The sequence below is a fragment of the Neophocaena asiaeorientalis genome, unplaced genomic scaffold (genome assembly GCF_003031525.2).
Source record: "Neophocaena asiaeorientalis asiaeorientalis breed wild unplaced genomic scaffold, Neophocaena_asiaeorientalis_V1.1 scaffold100, whole genome shotgun sequence".
NCBI lineage: Eukaryota > Metazoa > Chordata > Mammalia > Artiodactyla > Phocoenidae > Neophocaena > Neophocaena asiaeorientalis.
Genome location: NW_020173955.1, coordinates 4,108,669 through 4,118,043, shown reverse-complemented (window position 1 = coordinate 4,118,043; position 9,375 = coordinate 4,108,669).

Sequence of the window (9,375 nt, the reverse complement as noted above, 5' to 3'; positions counted from 1 at the left end):
CTCTAAGCCCAAGCCAGGAAAGAAAGCTATGTACAGTGACACTTAAATTACATCCTCACAATTCTCTCTCGGTCTTGGCTTGCCGTGTGCTTCTTTATCACTTTTTTTTTTTAATAGCTAAAGTTACTCACGCTCCTTTTAAGTAGATTGTGCAAAAGGCATAGGCCAACTTCTGATATATTCCCACAAGCAAAATTAAATACCAGTAACATGTGTTTTAGTGAATTGGGTCCCTCAATTTGCATCTTATAATAAGCATGTTATCATACTGGTTTATGTCTCAGCTCTTTAGTTTTTATCTCTCTGGGGCTAGATTCCCCCTCATGAGTTCAATATAAGTCTATGAACTAATGCAAGTTTTAAAATGCTTTTCTTCTGTGTTAACATTAACACCCTTATGAGTGAAGGAGTTTTACTCCCCAAAGTGTACAGAACGTTTGCATTCACTGGAGGATGGGACGGGATATTAGCCTCAGTGACATCCATGGCTACTCTTAAGTGGAAGGAGTTGAGTCAGTAATCTGGTCTGCCCCTGAAAAAAAGCCTTTTTCACCTCTTTGCACTGAGACATAATCTCTGGTGTGTTCATTCCCTTACATTTAGATTAATTATAAAACATTGTCACCAGAATATTAAAGTAATGTTTAATACACAGAAGGGAATAAGGTATTCTGGAAAATGCATAATTTCTCTATGATGATTTTGCAAGTTGCGTGCAATATGATCTTTTGATTGCCAGCTATAGAAATATTGTGACTAAGCTTTCACTAGCTTTTTATTTTTGCAACCATCCTGTCATAGCACTTTGAAAACTGTAAGCTTGGCCCATCAAAAAAAAAAAAAAAAAAAAAAAACTAAGGGTGCCCATGCTAGAGAGTTCTCTCGGCTTCGTTCCTAAAGTGTGTGGTGAAAGGGGAGGGTTTGCAGTGTACAGGGGCAACTTTCGCTTCACCAGTGCTAACATAGTTGGAGGGAGTGAGGGAGTGACCCCCACCCTCTGTATAAGCCCGACACACACACACACACACACACACACACACACACACACACCATACACATGCTCTCTGTGTCCCTGGAAGGTGTCAACATTCCTAAATGGAAATCTTAAGTCCTCTCGCTTGCTTCAGATTTTACAAGCTCTACTGCAGCCACACACCCAGAAGGCAAGGTCTGAATCAACACAGAGCTACAGCAAGTGGAATGTTCCTTGCCGGCAGTGGCTGAAATGGGACCGACACTCCTCAGGGGGACTGCTCCTGGGGACTGGATACCTCAGCCATCTCCCTCTAGGTCACTAGGCTCCATGTCCTTGGCTGTGTTGGTTAACAACCAAATATGGTTACCAGCGGAGGGCTCCCGTCCTTCGAGGTCTCACTTCTGGTCTCTGCAGGTGAAACTTTTCCACTTCATCATATTTTTTTAAAATAATAATGATAGCAGGAGGAACATTCCAGCCTCCACTCCCTCACGTGAGCCCTCACCGAGCACGTCAGTGTCCCCATTCCTCTGTCACACCACCCAGAACGCTGGTAGAATTCTTTGAGCTTTTTAAAGCAAGAATGAATTTTTAAATATGTGTTCTATTTATCCATGCCACCTAACAGCAATACACCCAACACCTGTCATCTTGTTTCCATTCTCTTCAAGGCTTCCTAAGCCTTTCTGACCCCCACCCTCTGCTCTTCAAAAATATACTGGATGCATATATGAAAAACTAAGCCCTCTCACCCCAAAAAGCTCAGAGTCTGGAGGCTTAATTACCTCTCCATTTGCAGCACAGAGGCCCCTTGGGTCAGAATTAAATGTGATTTCCAGTAGGAGACAGGATAGGTTTACTCCGCTCCTGCCCATCCCACATCTGTTCTGTAGACACAATGACTCCTTAGGCCTGGAAAGGATAAACCAAGCCTCTCTAGCCCAGCTTTGTCGCCTTGATGTTTAACTCCAGCAGAAGACGGGTGGGAGCCCAGAGCGAATACAATTTCTGAAGATAAGGCTCTAGAAACCTGGGCATGATGAAGATCAAAGATCAAAGCCCAATAATGTCCTTGAGATCATCATAGTCATTACAGACAAGGGGTGCTTTCCTGTCTGGCTGTGTGTGGACAGGTGGCACACACAAGATATGAATATGCATATGTTGTAAACAGGTGTATACATAAGGAATTAGAGGTGAAACTGTACGTATGTACATGCTTCCTGTACAGACACCATAATTCTGACTCCCAGGGAAAATGGAAAGAGTGATTATATGCAAAATATTACATTAAACAGTTGTTTGGACCCTTGGGTTTCCTAACCAAGTATACATGATTTTCAGTGATTATCATTTTGCTGAGGTGCCGACATGGAAGAGGGGATACCTAGCTAGAGAAGGGAGTTTTGTCCTCTGCTCCAAAGGCTGCATCTCACAGAGACCTTACTTTCCTCCCAGTCCCCCATCAAGGTCTGTAGGGAACACTTAACTTTTTCAGTTATACTTTATTTCAGTGGGAGGGGAGATATAGGCCATACTGGTAATATCAAAATGTTTTCACACCTCAGGGGAATGTTTCCATGTGTGTTGAACCCTTTGGGAATCTCCTGGCCATTCACTTAGCATGTATTTACACCCTGACGATCCTCCTGAAGGGTGGGTCCAGGGCTGGGGCTTGTGGCTGTGGACAGGTCACAGGAGTGGGAAGGGGGTTCCGGGAGAAGCCCAAGGGTGAAAGGAAGAATTTGAAACCCAGTGCCCAAAATTATTCTTTATGTGCCTGAAATGTCCTGATTTATGACACCAGACAGTCATAGACCAGTCTTGCTTCCAGGAGGAACAGATAGGCAGGGGACATGAGGCATGGAAGGATACCAGATTATACAACTGCAAAACAAAAATACAAAGGTCTCTGTTTTTGAAATGTAAACTACAAGAGAGTGAAGCCCCAGCCTGCTCAGCCTTATTTTATACAGAGAACATTACTCTGATTCTGGATAAACATGCTTGCTCTCTTCTAATTCATGCCTTCATTATGAAATTCATGTAATTTTGTGGCCAAATGACAATAAAATCATATTATTACAGGATATAGCATGTATCAACAAGCATGCTACAAAGAAAAAAGCAACATAATATAACTTTTACAAGTAGTCAAGAGAATTAAAAAATTTGTAACTCTTCCCCCCTGAAAAGGAAAATCCTTGGAGCCTACTCTTGTACCTTTCTGTTCTTTTTCGAGTTGAGTTTATCATTGTGCTTGAGACGATGGTAAAGTACTAAATGCTTCATGAGACATGATGTTTTCCCTTTGTATTATAAACATGGTCCATCTCTAGGAACTAACTGACCTGCTTGAGCCTCAAGGTCTTCATCTTTAGGCTCTTCGTTGGGTGGTCTTCTAGCAGCAGTCAACATATAAGGAAGACCTTTTGTGGGCTTCCACAGACAGTCTGGAATGGCTCTAGACTAAGGCAAGGGGGGGATTTAGATATACCATTGAACACTGGGGTCATTGTCTGCTTGAATGTGATGAAGATGACTACATAATTTGACCCAAATACTATACTCATAGCAGAGCCCTTCCTCTAGGAAATTACCAGCACTTTCAAGGATCACTTCCTACTGGTCTCTTGGTCTCCTTTGCGTTCACTGTCAATCCATTCCATACCCTGCCACACTCTTCTTAAAACTTTTCTATGGACCTGATTTTGAAAACCTTTTTACTGACTCTAATACAACCCCCTTAAGCCTATCATTAAGGGTACTCCATAAAATGGCTCCAAATTAGTTTCCAACCTTACTTTCCATGATTTTCATAGACAACACTTCTCTTCCTGCCTTACTGGTCTAGCCATTGCCCTCCAAGCACCACAGCGCTGCCTTGAATTGGTTTGCCTCGTCCTTTCTCTTTACCATCTAAATCCCAGCCTGCTTTTGATGACCAACTAAAAGCCCAACATCTTTGTGGGTCCCAGAGACATTATCTTCCTTCATATGCCTACGGTTCATGTCTCTCACTTCTGAATTAATCATATTGCACCTTTTAATTGTTTTTTTGTTTGGGGTTTTTTTTTAAATAAATTTATTTATTTATTTTATTTATTTATTTTTTAATTTTTGGCTGTGTTGGATCTTCATTGCTGCACGCGGTCTTTCTCTAGTTGCGGTGAGCAGGGGCTACTCTTCATCGCGGTGCACGGGCTTCTCATTGCGGTGGCTTCTCTTGTTGAGGAACATGGGCTCTAGGCGCACGGGCTTCAGTAGTTGTGGCTCGTGGGCTCTAGGGCGCAGGCTTATTATTTGTGGCACACGGGCTTTGTTGTTCCACGGCATATGGGATCTTCCCGGACCAGGGTTCAAACTTGTGTCCCCTGCATTGGCAGGCAGATTTTTAACCATTGAGCCACCAGGAAAGTCCCTGCACCTTTTAATTGTTAATTATCTGCTTGTATGTTGATAGTCTTTATCCCCTGCATTAGGGCCAATCATAATCCTTTTGAAAACAGGAGTGGGGTCTTATAGTTTTTATAGTTGCCCAAAGTACATAAAACACCACATTGCACATTGTAGGTGGAGAAAACAAACTTAGCTTATGTTGACGTTCTGAGAAAGATCACAGGACTGCACATAGAGAAGTAAAGATTTCTTTGTCATGTTCCTTTTATATTGAATTAGAGGCAGGTAATCAGGTACAGATCAGCACAGAGGGTTGAATACATGGACTTATCCCCTGTATAGGTCACTTACCTCTGATCACGGTGCAAGAATTTTGTTTCTATTACTAATATCCTTCTAAATTATTTGATGTTATTTTTTTCTCAATAAGGCTGGGCCAGATGAAGAAACATCAATGTATACTTAACTCCACCGTCTGAAAACAACTTTTAAGTATGCATCCTACTGATAAGGTATAAAGAATAACATTCCCATTCATTTGGGAGCTCGGAAGCCCCTTGCCTGGGACTGCTGTCTAGGCTGGCAAAGTGAATTATATATTAACATTTTAAAAGGCCCACTGTTCTCACCACATCAGCTTAACTAAGACTAGTTATTTAGGAAGATTCTAATTAATTTAATTTTCCACTGGTGGCCATTTCTGACGGGCAGTGACTGTGTCTTTTACCTCTTTGCATCCCTTCCCCAGCACTTAGCTCTGTAGGTTGCTTATAGCAGGGACTTAATAAATATTTGTTGATTGAACAAGTGAATGAGCCTTACTGCAGACGCACAAGTGAATTCCTCAGATACGCCTCACAAAATCAAACTGGTCCTCCCAGCGCCAAAGACGGACAGAAATGCAAGCACCGTGGGAAATACTGACACTGGCCTTGCACAGTAGTTAACAGAACCAGAGCCCATTAAGCAAAGCCACTTTGAGTATGCTTCCTAATCAGTTTAATTGGCACTGTTGTCATTTTTTTCATATGATACCCCCCAACTTTGGCATACATATGGTGACAAAACTGTAAAATGAGATCCTGGAGGTCAGTAGGTAGAGGATAAGAGTGAAGATTCCTAAGTCATATCACAGTGGCAGGACCAATTGTATACCCTTGGACAGGTCACTTTAGTCTCTCTAATCTTCAGTAAAATGGAAATAATGATAGTACCTACCCTACACGATGATAATGAAGAAGAAATAAGAACTTGAATGGAAAAGTCTTATTTTTGTACTTAGCACATAGTAAATTCTCAATAAACATTAGCTGATTATTATTTCTACTTTAACCTACATTTTGCTCTTTACCAAGCTCCGGGCAGTCTGCCAGCTGAGGATGAGAAGAGTTAGGTTTTCAGTCAGAGGTCACAGTTTGGACACGGCCTGGCCCTCAAGCCCCAGGCAGCCAAGATGTGTGGTACTTAGCGACCCTTGGTGAGATGCACAAGGCCTGTGGGAGAGGGCTGTCCTCCAGTGTTACCCTCCAGCAGGGAGAGGGGTAGAGAGGGACCTCCAACCCTAAGGTGCACCAAAGTGATAAAATTCACCCTGACCATTGCAAATGCAAACATTTCCAAAATTGGGGCATTTTAAAAACATGATGACAGCTTTAGATTTCAAACAAAAATCACTGCAGCTTTTTTTCCTGTGACATAAGCTTGTAAAGGAAATGGGTCTACTAACCTAAAGCAAAGGAAAAGCCACTGTTAAGATGGATCCCAACCCCACTTCCCCCCAGTCATCAAGACTGGTTGTCAGTACCCCCATCCTACGTAGAGTCCAGAGCCTTCGGATGGCTTGTACTGTGTGACTGTTCTGTGCTGCTCTTCGATAAGAGGTAGGAAGCAATGTGTGTCTTTTCCTTTTTTGGAGGGAGAAATGCGGGTTGAATGGGGTTAAGCACAGAGAGAGGACAACAGGTGGGTGAGCAAGACGAAGATAAAGCCAGGATTACAACCCAGAGCCGTCAGCTCAGAGACCAGGCGCATTCACCAGCCTGGACCAAAAACGCCAGGAGTCCATCCCTGGCCCATCAGCCTGTCAGAGGGAAAAGAACGTGTACCCTCAAAGAAGCCGGAAAATAAAAAGGACTCCACAAATAAGGCAAAGCAGCCACCAGCAAATCCACGCAAAGGGGACCCCTTTAAAAGAAAATCTCTCGTGTTCCTGAGTTCCGAACTTCGGGCGAGTTTCCGAAGAGGAGTATTTGCATTTTCGTTTTTCCGCTTAGTGTGGGGAAGCCAGCAACAGGTAAAAAGTCAGGCACTCTGAAATAGGGCGTGAGCAACACTTCGTAAATCTTAGCACCAAAGGGAGAAAATCTCCATGCACCTCTCCGTAGGTTTGCTTTCTGTGTGTCGGAGAAGAGGGAAAAATCAGCAGGGAAAGAAATCAGGCAAATGACTTCCTCTCAGACCATCCTCAACAGGGATATTTGATTTGCTGTGGCTCTCTTAGGCTTCCTGCTGCCCTGCTCCTATTTCAGGGATAACTTTGCCTGTGCAGGCTCGAAACAGCTGCTGCACACAGCAACTGCAGCGCTATCGGGCCCCGAAACATTCAAAGTCAACCCATGTCCATTCGAGGAAGTAAATGTGAATCAAAGGATGGTTGGCAAGAAAAGAAATGGCGGCAGAAGACCTGAACAGAGCAGAATTTGTACATCTCTAAACAGAGCCAGGAACCCCTGACCAAAGGGGAGAATGACTAAGATTTCACCTTGTGCAGAAAAAGACTGTACAGCCTAAACAGCATAGTAAGTGGAATAATTCTCGCAACCCAGAGTTGTATACCACTTCAGTCAATCTTCCCTTTAGTTCTTTGTTATGTCACCATCTTTTGAACTCAAAATTAAATATCCCTAGTAACAGGATTCAGGTCATGCTATTGGCTATTTGAATTCTCTAACAGGATGTGATGAGGCCTCAAAATGCAAATTAAGTGGGTGTTTCCCTTAAATCCTGCCTAGAGAATGGAACAGATTGTGAGATCTATTTAAGACATTTGAGATGAATTTGGTTTGGTGAGTAGCTCTTTTTTATGCCCTTTTAACTTTAAATGCTGTCTCCCAGTAATTCTTGATTCCTAAAATTCATTTCTACCATCAGAGGGGTGGATTAAAAGAGGAACCTTTCTAGGTAGTGACCTAAATGTGCCCTGTCATCAGGATGCCGCTTAGAAACCCTTGAAATATGGGACACGCTTACATATTCCCCACTAGGACTGGCACCAAAACAAGCTTTTGATTTCATTCTTAAGTTCTTCTGTAATGCACACTTTTTCTGCCATTCCTGCTTCTGAATTTAGTAGGTCGCAAGGGAGAGATTTGCCGTTTGAGTTCCTTTGCACAGGAGCTGGAGGCTTGGGTTCCAGTTCTGGCTCAGCCACTAACTGTGTGGCTTCAAGCTTGGCTCTCACTTTTTTCAAGCTGTGTGATCTTAGGTCCTTCACTTAATCTTTGGGCCTCTGTTGCCCTGATCTGTAAAACGAATGACAGCTGTGGTTCCTTTCAAGTTTTAGTCTATTCTTGTCCTACCTAATTTCTAGAATCACTAGGAGAATTGATTCTATCATGTCTGTAAAAGTACTCTATAAACCTTAAGTGTTTCCTGGGAGCATTTTTTAAAATATAAAGCAAGGGGGAAAGTAATGGGATTTAACAATAGGTATCTTAATTTACACTAAGATAGGAAGGAAAAGAATGACTGCTTCTGGATTTTGCTGGAATTGAAACAGTGCAAACTGAAAAGCGCTGTCTCTGCTAGGAAGTCAGAGAAAAGCAACATAACATTATTGTTTCCCTGTTGATTAAGAACTCAGGATGGATCCTTGAAGAAGAAACGTGTGCTTGCAGCAGCACACCTTTTTTCTGAACTTTCAACTGAATTCCATATTGACTTTACAACCAATATGCATATTCCTCAAATCTCTTCCCTCACACTACAACCAAAAAGGAGCCAAAGCTATGTGGCATGTAAGAAGAGAAACGGCACCTGCAGAATACTTCCGTTCTGATCCTCTCTACCACTCCTTTCTGGGGACCCTACTTTATAAAATAAGAATTCTTCATAGCAATAAACATTAACACTGAGAAAAAATATGTTAATAGGAAGGATCATCTTCAACATTAACTTCACTGTCTAGCCCTCAAAAAAAGAAAATTATGTCAGCACACATAAAACTTGAAAGATATTTCTTACCACTCGATAGGTTTGGCTCTAATACAAATACTCTGGAAAACTCCAAGCAAAAATGCCTAGGAGACATTCTACCGAGGTTTGGGGTGCTCAGTTAGACCTCAGTAGGATCCAAGTTTTCTCTCCTTCCCTAAGATTTTTCTTTACCACCAGTTTTGATACAATCATTTATTTCTCCAGCACCACCAGTATTCAAAAGGCCAGGTGCTGGGTGCTGTAGGAGCTACTGAGTCTCTGCCATCATGGGCCCAGATAGCTAACAGATCTTTTTGTTTAGTGTGACAATCTGGACAGACCACAAAATTAATGTTCATAGACCAGGCGTGGGAGGGTAAGAACAATGTCCCATATTTGGTCCCTACCCTCCCGAGAACTCGGAACTCTGTCCTCTAATCCGTGCTCGGTGCATGCTGGGCAGCCAATTAATCTCTCTGCAATTTGAAGTTTCACTCTCGGGAGAGGGCACAGTGAGGACCCCAATCAGATTTGTCAGTCCCTTCTGCTGCTTCCACCATTCACAGAGAAACATGACCTTGACATATCACACGGGGAGATGTCTTCCCAAATCATCAATCTTGCGTGGGTCTTCAAAAGTTCTAGCCCTCGCATAACACCATCATTTCATAATGGATTTTTATTTTCTTTCAGCTAAAAAGGATATAGGGGAAGCTATGTGGGGTTTGGGGGTTTTTTCGTTTGTTTGTTTTAACGAGGGGTCTTTCTTCTCCAAAGGGGGGAAGAAGAAAAAGATATCCTTTAAG